Source organism: Euleptes europaea, chromosome 7 (assembly GCF_029931775.1).
Source record: "Euleptes europaea isolate rEulEur1 chromosome 7, rEulEur1.hap1, whole genome shotgun sequence".
Lineage (NCBI taxonomy): Eukaryota > Metazoa > Chordata > Lepidosauria > Squamata > Sphaerodactylidae > Euleptes > Euleptes europaea.
The window spans coordinates 82,516,276-82,530,829 of NC_079318.1; positions in this window are offsets into that span (position 1 = coordinate 82,516,276).

Genomic DNA, 14,554 nt, shown 5'->3' on the forward strand with positions numbered 1-14,554 from the left:
AAGGAAATGCTCAGTCAAACTAGCAGGATTTTTGCAACATTCAGCCGCAGGGCTATGTATTGTCCAGTCGCCTCTCTATCAGAAACAGCCCCTCTTTTCTTTTTCTTTTTTTTTTATATAAATTTTTTATTAGGTTTTATACTAGAAGTTTTCCATTACATTGAACAACATCTATAACAATATCAAATTTCAATTCTAACTTAAAGTTGTTATAATTCCATATCATATAATAAAAAAAGAAAAAAGAAAAATGGAAAAGTTTTTAGACTTCCCCTTCACCTCTGTCTGCCTCTTAATAAAAAGTTCATCCCGTCGTAGGTAATCTAATCTTAATAAACTATCAATACTATATATAGAAAAAAAAAATCATAGTCTGTTAGTAAATATACTTATACTTAATCATTATAAAAAAGATCAGAAATAATCCTCTGGATCAGATTAGAAAGTATTCTTCCATTCTTCCCATTTTTAACTCATATTCACAATAATGCATCCACGCCCCCCATTCCCCCAAAAACCGAACGTCATTTTCTTCATTTAGAATGGCTGTGAGTTTTGCTATTTCTGCCACTTCAAACATTTTAACAATCCAGTCTTTTTTCTCAGGAGTTTCTAGCCCTTTCCATTTCGCTGCATAAAGCAGTCTCGCAGCTGTTGTGGCATAAATCAAAAAAGTTCTTTGTATTGCTAAGTCGTCTGGAATCATACTCAATAGCATCATTTCTGGTGTTTTGGGTATATTCTTTTGTAGTATTAATCTCAATTCATTATAAATCATGTCCCAAAAGTCTTTGGCTTTGTCACAGGTCCACCACATGTGATAAAAGGAACCAATTTCTTTGTTACATTTCCAACAAGTAGGGGACATCGTTTTATAAATCTTTGCAATTTTCTTGGGTGTTAGATACCATCTATACATCATTTTATAAATATTTTCTCGCACTGACTGTGCTTTTATTCCTTTTAGATCTTTGGACCATAATCTTTCCCATTTATTTAAAACAATATCATGTCCCACATTTTGAGCCCAATCAATCATAGTTGGTTTAATCGTATCCTGCTCACAATATATTGTTAAAAGGAGATTATACATTTTAGAAATCAGTTTTGTATTATTATCTAGTAAAATTCTTTGAAAAGAAGATTTTTCTTTAGAAAAACCTTTTTTAGCATCTTGTACAAAAACTGATTTGATTTGGTAGTATTGGAGCCATTGTAAATCATCCTTAAGAAGTTGAAAGTCTTTTAGTGAGCATTTCTTTCCTTCCCAATTAATTAGATCTTGATAAGTAATAAATTTGTCTGGTCTAAGTGGGCGCAAAGTTAGCATTTCTTGAGGCGATATCCACATCGGTGTTTCTGGTTCCAAAATGTGTTTATATCTCATCCAGATACGAAGTAAAGAGGACCTGATTATATGATTACGAAATGTTGCTTGTAATTTAATTTTATCATACCACAAATAACCATGCCATCCACTTAAATTATTATAACCTTCCAAGTCTAACAAACGTATATTTGACAAGTTCATCCAGTCTTTTAGCCATACTAAAGCTGCCGCTTCAGCATAGAGTTGAAAATTAGGCAGTGCTAAACCTCCTCTAGTTTTTAGATCCACCAAGTATTTATAAGCAGTCCTTGGTTTTTTCCCTTGCCAGATGAAGTTTGAAATGTCTTTCCTCCAAGTTTCAAAATATTTAGTTTGTGATATTATTGGTAAATTTTGGAATAAGAAGAGCATCCTCGGTAAGACATTCATTTGGATCGTTGAAATACGTCCCATTAGTGACAATTTTTTGTTTGACCATATAATCATATCAGTTTTAATCTTACCCCATAACTTGAGGTAATTGTTGGTTATCAGATCTTTATTCTTTGCAGTAATCCAAATTCCCAGGTATTTAACTTTGTTAGCTTTCTCCCAGCCAGTATATGATATAAATTCCTGTTGCTGTGTTTCCGATAAATTTTTAAATATTATCTTTGTTTTTTCTTGATTCACTTTAAAGCCTGATACTTTTCCAAAATCGTCCAAAGTCTCCTGAAGTGTATTCATTGACTGAAACAGCCCCTCTTTTCTAATAGGAATTTTTAGAATTTAAATATTGCATTAAGAGCATGCAATGTGATTAGCAGATAGGGTTGACAACCTCCTAGCTGGAGATGTCCTGCTATTACAACTGATTGGTACTGTGTACTGTAGCAATTACTTATTTTTTAATCCCTCAAAAAGCCCCCTAGTTGTGCACCAGTGAAAATGGTAGCCAAAAGGGTTGGGACCTTCAGCAATGTGCACCTTCCCATGTAGATGGTGTCTGCCAACCTCCAGGTGGTACCTGGTGCTTTCCTGAAATTACAACCAATCTCTAGACGACAGATCCGTTCCCCTGGAGAAAATGGCCGCTTTGGAGGCAGGGCTATATGGCATTTATATCCCACTGAGGTCCCACTCCTCCCCAGGTTCTAGCCCCAAGTCTCCAGGAATTTCCCAGCTTGAAGCTAGCAAGTGGCAACCCTACATGAGTGGACTGCACTCTACCCGCAGAAATCAGAGCAAAGCAGGTTTGGGAAAGAGTGACTGGAATGTGATTAGAGTACAACAGTGTGTGTTAGGGTTGCCAGGTCCCTCTTCGCCACTGGTGGGAGGTTTTTGGGGCGGAGCCTGAGGAGGGCGGGGTTTGGGGAGGGGATTCAATGCCATAGAGTCCAATGGCCAAAGCGGCCATTTTCTCCAGGTGAACTGATCTCTATTGGCTGGAGATCAGTTGCAATAGCGGGAGATCTCCGGCCACCACCTGGAGTTTGGCAACCCTAGTGTGTGGATATTCCAAAAATAAAAAAATCGTTCCAGTTTGGAAGCCAAAGTGAAGAAAAACATCCTTGTGGAATCAGACTCACACGAAGGCCCCCCCACTAGCTCTTAAACCATGCATCTTGGTCACTCTGCGCAGAATGCAAAAAACAAAACACCCGGCTTCTGAGGAACTTGCAATCTAAAATACTATAAATAATTACTGTGCTATTTGTTATCAATTATAACCGTGAATAACAAAGGCGGTTCCTCACAGCTCCCTTTCACCTTCTCCATCTTCCTCTCCAACCAGCAGTGCAACCCAAAATGGACCACATCAGAGACACAGGCCATTTATTCATGGAAGGTTTTGCATTGGATTTGCCACTCTATAGATGCACATTTTCCCCATCTGAATTCTCAAAACTCTGCATGGCGGCTTATTGTTGAGTTTTGAAAATATGGATGGGGAAAAAGTGCATCTAAAGAGTGGCAAATTCAATGCAAAACCTTCCATCAATAAATGGCCATAGAGAGAGAGAGCGCGCTCTCTTCCTCCTTCTTCCTTTTACTAGAAATCAAGTTCTCTTTTGTTCCCTCCACACAAGGCCAGCATTGACGCCTGCTAGCCCCAGCGGTCACGCGGCAGAGCACGGAGGGGTCAAGGCGAAAAGGAAGGCTGGGCGGCCATAAAAGATTCATTACTTTCCATCTCTTCGGGTAACCAACTGGGACAACCAGATCCAGAGAATCTCCCCGCCTGTGAACTTGGAGGGGAGGCCAAGAACAAAACCCTGGCACAGGATCAAAGGGTGGAATGGGATTCGCTCTTCCCCTCTCCGCAACCCCCCCCCCCCAGCTTGTTATTTGTTCTTCTCATTTGGCCCAACGTTGCTACTGGTCAGCTCAAAATTACCCTGGCGATTTCTCGCTTCCCTCTCGTCCGCCACCGCCGCCCAGAATCTGCCAGCTTGTTGCAAACCAAACTCAAGGCTGAATTCCTGGGAGAGAAAATCACTGTGCTTCAGTTGTCCCAGAATTGTTTTTAAATGCAAAACTTCACAAGAGCGGAAATGACCCCATCGGGTTTGGCTTGTGGGGTCCCTCAGAATGAAGACTTAGGGCATCAGTGCTGGGAAACTTCTCCTTATTTACGTCAGACAACCTCCTGACCTCTGGAGCAGAGAGAAAAATGACAAGACAGGCTCACGTTGCATGATGGTGACAAGACTGAGTTGTGAGCTGGGAAACAGTGTGGTGTAGTGGTTGGAGGATAGGAGTTGCGCCTAACCTACCTCACTAGATTGTTGTTAGGATAAAATAGAGAACCTTATATATAGGGATGCCAACCTCCAGGTGGCGGCTGGAGATCTCCTGCTACTACGACTGATCTCCAGCTGATAGAGATCAGTCCACCTGGAGAAAATGGCCACTTTGGCTATTGGACTCTATGGCACTGAAGTCCCTCCCCTCTCCAAACCCTGCCCTCCTCAGGCTCCGCCCCCAAAATCTCCAGGTATTTCCCAATCCAGAGCTGGCCACCCTACTTATATACCAATGATCTGATGTTTATGTTCCATCATACCCCAGGCTCTGACCTTGTATTAAGTTCTAGCTGCCAGGAATTTACAGAATAGCCTTCTTAAGCCACCAGCTCTCAGATTTTCCCATCCATCAGTGATCTGGAGATACTGCCAACATTTTGCAAATGGGAGAACAGAGGCATACTGGCGCACTACATGCACCCTTGTTCCCACACTGAAGATCCCTGTTTTACCTTCTCTCCACCCGATTAGACACTGCCTTGTCCTCTTGTACATTAAACTGACTACTCTTTGTTAAAAAACGAGGGAGTTAAAAAAATGGGGGAGGAGAATATCAGAACAGTTCTGGTCCAGATCCGCTTTGAGTGGATGGCTGCCACTCAAAACACATTTCAGCAGTCATTACTAGCTGGAAACACAGTTACAGCACAGGGTGTGCGCGCGCCAAACAGCGGCTGGTATCCCTGTGCTATTCACACACCCCCAATTTTAGTTGTTTTTTAAAATGTCAAACATCCACTGCCTAAGCCGCATCCTAAGAATGCAACATTTGCCTTGCTGGATAGACCCAGCACAATAAAACATACCCATCTCTTTTCCTCAGCATCTTGTCAGACGTGTCCTGCCTCTGAACAAAGAAATTTTATTCTTAACCATTAAAATTAAGTCTGTGCTTAAGTCTGTTGCCCTCCCTTGACTGAGCAGTGGTTAGAGTGTCAGACTAGGATCTGGGACCTTGCTGGGTGACGTCAGGTCACTCACACCCTCTCAGCCTAACCTACCTCGCTGGGTTGTTATGAGGATAAAATGGAGGAGAGGTGTGCAGAGTAAGCTACTTGGGTCTCGACTGGGGAGAAAGGCAGGACATAAATGAAGGAAATAAAGAGCTTATCATCGCATCTAATTCCTCAGCCGTGGGACATTCCCTGAAATTAAGCCCTGAACCCATCTTCCCAAACAGCTCTTCCAGGAGCATGCAGGCGGGCAGGGGCTCAGGCAGTAATTCCGACCCTGCCCTTATCCCCACAGCAAATATCGCCCTCTTCGTCTGGGTCACATTGGAGTATGCAGTTTTTTTCACAGCAAACAGTTCAGCGGCGATTCAAAGAAGGAAATTAGCAACGAAGCCAATTTTAATAAGAAACCTGGCAGTCCATAAGGCGGCAAAAAGCATGATTAGTGCTTAGAAATGTTCCGTATTCAAAAGCACTTAAGACACATTAGCCACTTCAAGCTGTACCCCTCCCTTCCAAGGGAGTGACCAAATTGGGCCTAAATGGTTTGACTCTCAAGCCTTTGTCTACCAGAGGCAATCCATTCCTTCAAAATAATTTTGCATTTTATCCTGGAGGCCCACATCTCTGGTTTAACCCAGAATCATGCTACTCAAACTATCTGCATTGTGTTGATTATTTGCTCTAATTCCATAACTGAGCCTGTGTTTCACAGTCAGAGGTTATGCCCCTGACTCAGGGCGAAAACGCACGGTCGCTTTATCCTCCTTCAATCCCTGTTTTAGCCAGGATCGAACGCACATTAGGCGAAACGCATGCGTTCGATCCAGGCTGAATCCTGGCTGAAACAGGGATTAAAGGAGGATAAGGCGACCGTGCGTTTTTGCCCTCAGTTGCAAAGCCTGGCCTACCCCAGGCTGGGGGCCCTCAGTGGGCCAAAGTAGAGGTGACCGCATCCGTGGATCCAAAGCGTGGCCGCCACCATTTTAAAGCCATTTTAAAACGTTGTAAACGTGGCAGGTTAAGGAGCTCATTTCCCCCTACCATGCCTTTTCAAAACAGCTGCAATCCTCCACCCCATTTCAGCACCTGGAAAGGGGGGAGTGCTTCAGCATGCCATGCTGTGGGCCCAAGCAGGATCAGGCCCTCATGGCATTTTTAAAATCGCTTTAAAATGGCAGTGGTGGCCATGGGTTGGACCTGGGGACACCGTCATGTCTTGTGTGGCCCAATGACTCTGCAGTGACTAGATACCTTCCTTGTAGTGGCACAGGTAAGTAATGGCTTCGTTCAAGACAATGCTGCAAATTCCTGAGTCTGAAACAAAATGAAGCTCTCTTTGAGCAGCTGTCATTCTAGTCCTTGGTGAGGAAAGAAGAACAGAAATGACAGTCTCAACAAAAGCCTATTGTGTATCTTCACACCAGCTCTTTGCTAAAAGCAGCCATGGACAGCTCCTCATGGGTGGGGGAATCCAGAGCCTACTTTGAGCTTGTGGGGTGGGGGTGGGGGGGTCAATCCTGAAACAGTGCATGAGAAGTCTCAGCTTAACCTTCCTATTGCAGAGAATTTTATCGTCGTTCTTGATAAAGCCAGCCTAGTTTTGCTGAGTCAGCGCAAGAGCCACCTGTTCCACCATAGTCTCCTACATCACCCTGTCCGATGTGAAAATGATTACCACCGCCCTGTCGTTTGTCCCCAGCATCTGGCATTCAAAGCTATACTGCCACTGAACAAGGAGGTCCTGTTTAGCCATCATGGCTGATAGCCACCAACAGGTGCCTCCTCCCTCCATTAGTTTGTCGATTCTCCCTCAGCCCTTTTGCAGGACCTAAGGCAGTGGCCAAAACCACATCACGTAGTAGTGGGGTGTTTTAATTGTGTGTATTTTATGGTTGTACTTCCTGTTCTCTTGTCACGTTACCAAGAAGATTCAGGGTGGCAAACATGGTTCCCTTCTCCTCCATTTCCTCCTCAGAACGGCCCTCCTGTGGGGGAAGTTGGGCCTGGAGGCAGTGACCAGTTCAAGGTCAACCACTGGCCTTCAGGGGTTGGACCTGGTCTCCTCATCCCACCCTACCCTTGGGTCTCAAGTTGCCTGTTCTGAGCTACTGCCAATCAATGTCATTGAGTGACCCCAAGTTGTGGCATTATGAAACAGGCAGAAACATTTCTCTATACCACTCCTTACTTTATAAACCTCTCCCTTTGGGGGAATTTTATTTTTCTAAACTAAAGAGTCCCAAATGCTTCAGCCTTACCTCCTCAGGAAGATATTCCAACCCCTTGACCGTTTTGGTTGCCCTTTTCTGTACTTTTCCGATCTCTGGTATGCTTTTTGAGAGAAGGGAAGCAGAACCGTAGAACAGCATTTAAAATACGAACCCGGACAAATCACACTACACTTCAAACTCTTCCAAGATTTGAGAAACCTGAATTTAGCATTGGCAACATAGAGGGAGACAATTGAGATCTATCACGAATTAACTGATTAACCTAAAGGAAGAGTCAGGAGATAAAGACTTTTGGAAGGATTTCTTTCCTTCATTGTGCTGGGCACAATCCTGCTGTTTGAAGTCTGCTTATGCAAAGGTTTACACGAAGTTGACTTATCCTAAAATTTAAGCCTATTTTAGAGCTGGGTAAACTGAGGCCGTCCGCCAAGTAAGGAACGCAACATGTTGGCAGCAGACAGGAAAATGACAGCTGCTGTTTTGTTTCTTCCCCTCAGCTCTGACCGCGAAAACACCCGCTTCCTAAGGGATTTTTGCTGGATCAGACCAACACCCATTCGGCCCAGGACACCCGCTACTTTGCAAACCGAGCCATCAAGACATACATACACAATTGCTTGAACTCACCCTCCGGCAAGACTTTTGCCGGCAAGCTTGTAAGTTGGTTTTCAAAAAGGATGATAAAAAAAAAAACCATCAAGACATCTGGGCCAGCACAGGAAGGAAAGAAAGCACCACCCGACAGAAAAGGGAAGAAAAACAGACCAGGAAAAAACAAGGCGGCCGTTTGCGTTCAAGTCATTACCTGTTGCAGAGAAGATGGGAGGCGGAAGGGTGTGCTGCGGCCCCCCACCTCCCACGGGATAAATCGCTACCACTTCACCATGTCTGGACGGATGACAGAGTTGCCCAGGCTGCAAGGAGGGTCTCCAAGTTAGTTCAGCGTTTGTCTTTCTCGGCCCCCCTCTTCTAAGCTACATTCCTTGGCAGTGGTGGTGGAGAGGCGCCAAGACACCCTCCCCTGTTGGCTGGAGTGTATTGGCGGAAGGGGAAGAAACGGGCCTCTTTCGATGCTGAAGCCACGGTCAGGAGCCAGGAACGCAATAAAGAAGACTCTTTTATGCTCAGAATAACTCATTATTCCTCCCCCCCCACCCCCAAGACAAAAACTCAACATGGCTTTTTAAACAGGAGATCTGCAGTATGGGGAGGGTGGGGTGGGGGAAGAAAAGCTCTCAGCAAGTTTCTTGGAGCTTCAGAGGTGGGGGACAGCTTGGAAGGGTGCAGGTTTCAAGCAAACGTATGGCAGCCACAGGATTGCAGTGGCTGGTACAGAACTGGGCACACAAGGGGGGGAATCAAAATTTGGTGCCTTTTAAAAATTCACTTTTTAAAAAAATCTTGCAATTTAAATAGAAAAAAATGTAAAATGCCGACAAAAATTAAATCCTGTTAAGTATTAACCTCAGATTCAAAATTTCTCTCTCTCTTAACCAGGGCACCTTCTCTCCCTTTGTAATCAAGAGCCACTTAGGGTTGCCAACCTCCAGGCGGGGCCTGGAGATCTCCCAGAATTACAGCTGATCTCCAGACTACAGAGATCAGTTCCCCTGGAGAAAATGGGTGCTTTGAAGGTCAGACACTGTTGTATTACACCCCACTGAGGTCCCTTCCTTCCCCAAGCTCTGCCTTACTGAGAATCCATTCTCAAATCTCTAGGAATTTCGCAGCCCAGAGTTAACCCCCCTAAGAGCCAGTATAGTGGTTAGAACCGGGAAGTCAAGGGTTCAGATCTCCCCTCTGCTATGAAGCAGCCTGGCACACCTTGGGTGTTTTGGGTCACTGTCTGTCACCTCACAGGGGTACTGTGAGGGTAAAATGGGGAGGAGGGAACAATGGATGCCACCCTTGGAGGAAGGAGACCAAGTCCTTAGAGGAAAGGTTGGAGCTGGGTATGTTTAGCCTGAAGACTGAGAGGTGATATGATAACCATCTCAGTGGTAGAGCATTTGCTTGGCATGCAGAAGGTCCCAGGTTCAATCCCCAGCATCTCCAGTTAAAGGGATCAGGCAAGGTGGTGATGTGAAAGACCTCTGCCTGAGACCCTGGAAAGCTGTTGCCTTTCTGAGTAGACAATACTGACTTCAATGGATCCAGGGTCTGATTCAGTATAAGGCAGCTTCATGCGTTCAAGCACTTGAAGGGATGTCATATTGAGGATGGTACCGAGTTGTTTTCTGTTGCCCCAGAAGGTCAGACCAGAACCAACGGGTTGAAATTAAATCAAAAGAGTTTCCGTCTTGACATCAGTAAGAATTTTCTAACAGTTAGAGCGGTTCCTCAGTGGAACAGGCTTTCTCAGGTGGTAAGCTCTCCTTCCCTGGAGGTTTTTAAGCAGAAGCTAGATGGCCATCTGTCAGCAATGCTGATTCTATGACCTTAGGCAGTTCATGAGAGGGAGGGCATCTTGGCCATCTTGTGGGCATGGACTAGGGGTCACTGGGTGTATGTGTGTGTGTGTGGGGAGGTAGTTGTGAATTTCCTGCATTGTTCAGGTGGTTGGACTAGATGACCCTTGTGGTCCCTTCCAACCCTATGATTCTATGAAGGGTTTGACAAAAATGATCTAAAAAACCGTGCAAGTAATTCCAAGTGCCCTAGTAGGGCTCTGGGACCTCAAGTGGCCGTCTTGTCTGCCAATATACTGCTTCAGTCAAGAGGGAAATGTCAAAAGCAATTTTGTCCTGGGGCCAGGGATTTTACAGCCCACATTCATTTATTTAGAATAGTCCTATGCTGCCTCAGCAGAGTCCTGCTTGATGCGGCTTACAAACAATATGACATACCGAGCCCTCCCCCAGCTGAAAAATGGGAATGACAACTTACCTCTAATTATTTCTATAACAAAAAAATAAATAAAAAAAATTAAGGGTTCTTTCAAAATACTATTCACTAAAAAGGCAGGCAGGCACCTGGAGGGAAACTGAGGCAGAAAGAGAATCTGGAACACAGCCTCAATTCAGAATCCAGCTCCCCCCAAAAGAGGGGAATGGAAGGGGATTTTTGGTACTCTTTTTTTGCATGGTAATCACCAGCGCGTTCCAGGCTGAATTGCCCCGCATATTTTTTTGAATTTTGCACGCTGAACCTTAATTCCGGAAGTGACTGCAAAGCCAGCGCATACCTGCTTCGCATTACCAGAGAGCCCATTTAACCTGACCTTTGGTGTTTGCCGCAAAGAATCACCCTCATCACCCTCGGAACAATGCAAAACAACAGAGGCGCGTTAGCTGTTAGCTATGCATATGCTAATGGCTATGCAATCAGGAACAAAGGAGCAGGCGAGTGGGGGGAGTGGAACTTCTCCTTTTACTAGACGTGAAAAGGCATTTTTAAAGTCGCATTTTTAAAAAGAGCTTTGAGCGAGCATCAAAATTGACCATGCAAAAATGGCCTTGGGGGGCATGGAAGCTAGGCTATGATTCTAAAAGTGTTTTTAAGGGAGCAAGACCTGCTTAACTGGGGGTGGGGAATTGTGGGTTATCATATGGCACTTGGGGTTGCTTGACTGCATGTAATTGGAAGGCTTTCTAGGCTGCTTCTGAGATAGCAGCACAAGATTTCCTCTCAAAAACACATCTGCTTAACCTCAGAGCATGCAACAGAGTTGCTGCAAAGAGGCCTCCAGATTTCCATCCCCACGCACGCTCCCTTTTTATGATTGCAAGCAATGAAAGCTAGCTGAATATAATCTGGATTTTGCACACACACAAAATCACCTTTTCTTGATTGCAAGTTTAACCTGTTATGTATAAAGGTTACTTTGCATAATTTACAGCATAATTTTCTATACATAAATTATCACTGCACAGCCAGTGTTGTGTGGCGATCAGAGTGTCAGATTACGATCTGGAAGACCCAGGTTCAAATCCCTACTCTGCTGTAGAAGCTTGCACGGTGAACTTGGGCTAGTCACATACCATCTGCCTAACCTACTTTACAAGGTTGTTGTGAGGATAAAATGGAGAATGATACAAGCTACTTTGGGTCCCTATTGGGGAGAAAGGCAGTGTAGAAATAAGGTAAAATAAAATGTGTGTGTGTACTCACACTCTGAAATACCACTGTGCTCAAGGGAACATATTCCTGGGTGTGGAACGAAGAACCAGAGGACTGGAGCACTGGAGCCCCCTCCGCCTATTGAGTCTGACACAGTTGTGAAAAAGTGCCATTGCATATAAAATCCAAAATTCTTAGGATGCTGAATTCGGTGAAACTTCTGGACTCATGTCCAGTACAATTTTGGAAGTGCGTGGCTTGGGCTTTGCTAGACAAATTCAAGACTGACCGATTCATCAATGGCCCTTGGCCATGATAGAGAAACGCAACCCCTCAGAAGCACATTGCCTCTGAACGCTAGTTGCTGGGAGGGAACCATGGGGAGTGGGGAGAGGCATGGGCCCTTGATGGCGGGCCTCGCCTGCACTTTTTTACCATTGAGGCTGCTGGCAGAATGCTTCACGCCAGCACTGCTGACTTCAAGCAGCTTTACAGCCTCCCCTCCATTATCTCACAGACAAAAACAGGGACGTATCACCCACAGTTGTGTAGAAAGCTGCACTGCCCAAGCCTCGCTTAGAGGGTAGGGAGCTGTTCCTGTTGGCAGCAGAGGATAGGACTCGCAATAATGGTTTTACATTGCAGGCGGAGAGATACCGGCTGGATATTAGGGTGTGTGGAATTTTTACAGTAAGAGTTGTTCGACAGTGGAATAAGGTACCTAGGGAGGTGGTGAGCAACCCCTCACTGGCAGTCTTTAAGCAAAGGCTGGACAAACACTTGTCAGGGATGCTCTAGGCCAGCAGTTCCCAAACGTTTTGAGTCATGGAGCACTTTTCAGGAGAGAAACTTGTCACGGAGCACTAATTTTCACCAAGCACCTATATACTAAACTGAATGACAGTAGTATTTTTCTTTCCAATCTCTTTACGGAGCACTAGGAGATGTTTCGCAGAGCACCAAGTGCTCCGTGGAGCACAGTTTGGGAACCGCTGCTCCAGGCTGATCCTGCATTGAGCAGGGGGTTGGAGTAGATGGCCTGTATGGCCCCTTCCAACTCTATGATTCTATGAAGGCAGGTCACATTGCCATCTCTCTTGCAAAAGCAAAGTGACCATTCCAGCCATACTGAGCGCAGACAGGTGTGGCACGCTAGCAGAACTGCCATAGAAAGCCCAGCCTCCTCTAGGAATTACTACTACTCAAGACATAAGTAGAAACCAGCAGAATCTGTAACTATTAGGGAAGAGCCAGAGGCCACCCAGACCACACCTACTGACCCAATCTAACTCCCGGTCTCTCAACAGGGGGGAGGGGGGAACCAACAAGCTAGACTTACCAAGCAGCTCAAGTCCAACATCCATGGCTTCTCCCTGGGATCATTGCTGTTCTGACCAAGGGCGAAGTCCAGGTTTCATCAATCCCCAGACCAAAGACCCAACTCACGGCATTCCCCCACCCACAGCAATCAAAAAGGGGAAGATTTAAAAACAACAACACTAAGACCAGGAATAAAGATTTACAAACATCTTGCGTTTTTATTAAGCCAGTTGATGCATTCCAACCAATCACAGTCAAGGTGTGTTATGAAGTCAGGGGGCCAGAGTATATTGCTTCCTCCTCCCGCCATCCCACTCTTGAAAGAGCTTCATGTACGCTCACGTACGGCAATTCGTTGAGCCACGGTGCCTGGGCCACAAACTCACAGCGCACTGAGCGGCTGTATGCACACAGGTGTGCGACCATCCCTCCCACAGACCACGGTGCCATGTTCATCATTTCCTGTGAAGGCCAGGTCTTTGGAAGCGGAGTCATGAGTGGAAGTCCGTTCCCTTTCCTGTAGGGAAACCTGGACTCGTGGCCACTTCTCTCTCGTGGGCTGACAACGAACACACCCGCACCTAATGCTTCAAAAGCGGGTTGGATCCCACAGCCCTGCTCTGCTGCGATCCTCTCCCCTGCAGAAGGAGCAGTCCTCTGATTCAAAAGGCTACCTTGCACCAGGGAAAAGCACCACGGTGAGTGGAACAGAGCCGAGGGATCCAACCCATTGTTTTCACCCATGGCTAATCTCATGCAAAAAGGGCACGCACTAGGTTCAGATGTCAAGGCTTCCAAACGTCACAGCAGCAAATCACCAACCTGACAAGGGTTATGGTCTAGGTAAATTTAATCATCTCAAAATGAAGACAGGTTACCTGGCAGGCAACAGACCCCACGCCCAAAACCAAAAAACCGCTACTCAAAAGCATTAAAGGCGGATAATTTAAACCAGATTTTTTTTTAATTGGTTTGTTTTCTTCCGGCTATGCTAATTACTGGCGTTATTGAACCCTCAGGAGGAAGAGCTTGGTAGCTCTACAGCAAGTACTGCATGGCTGCTTACAGGGATATTTTTCAAAAGGGAGGATCCAGATGTTTTCCTCCCACATGATTTTTAGAACCTAGTGGTTGCCATGTGCTCGCATCAAAGGGAACCAGCTTGTCTAAAAGGGGCTTCTCACACACTTTATGGCTCCCACAGCTAATGCTTCTGAGGATGAATTAGATGTTCATCATTAGTCATACAAGAATCAGTCGTAGACTTCAGCCAGCATTAAAACCAGATGAACAAATCCCCACTGATTCCTGGTGGGGTGGGTGGAAAAAAGACATAGGAGTGTGCCCAGAAAGGCCTTTTCATTTGAGGCAGACCAAAAAGTTTGTTTGCTTTTTGGCTCCATTGCAGGGCAAGCTAAGGGGAGAAGAGCAACAGAAATTCCCTTACCAGCTACCTACTTCCCATCTCAGTTCTAGGAAATGGAAGGTTGGATCCCTGCCAGCATCTGTTGCTGCTGACTATTTGAGGAAGGCCTGCTGAACTGGATTTGAAACTGGAGGGCCAAAAAATGACATGCTGTCGGAAACCAGTGTCGCTCACACGTGGTGCTAGGGAAGCTGCTACTGGCTGAGAATTTGGTAGGATGCAAGCAGAAGAGTTCAGGCGACCTTCGGCTCCTAAATTGGTCACCCAGCAGCCGTAAGGCCCTTTCCCCTTTTGTGCGGAACGCTATCGCATCCTCCAGTAAGCGTTTAGGATTTGAAACGCTGCCAAGGATCACCAAACTGACAAGAGGCATGCTCTGGGTAAATTCAATCATTTAAAAAAATGAAGACTAGTTTCAAAGTCATAAAGGAGTACACATCCGAAGC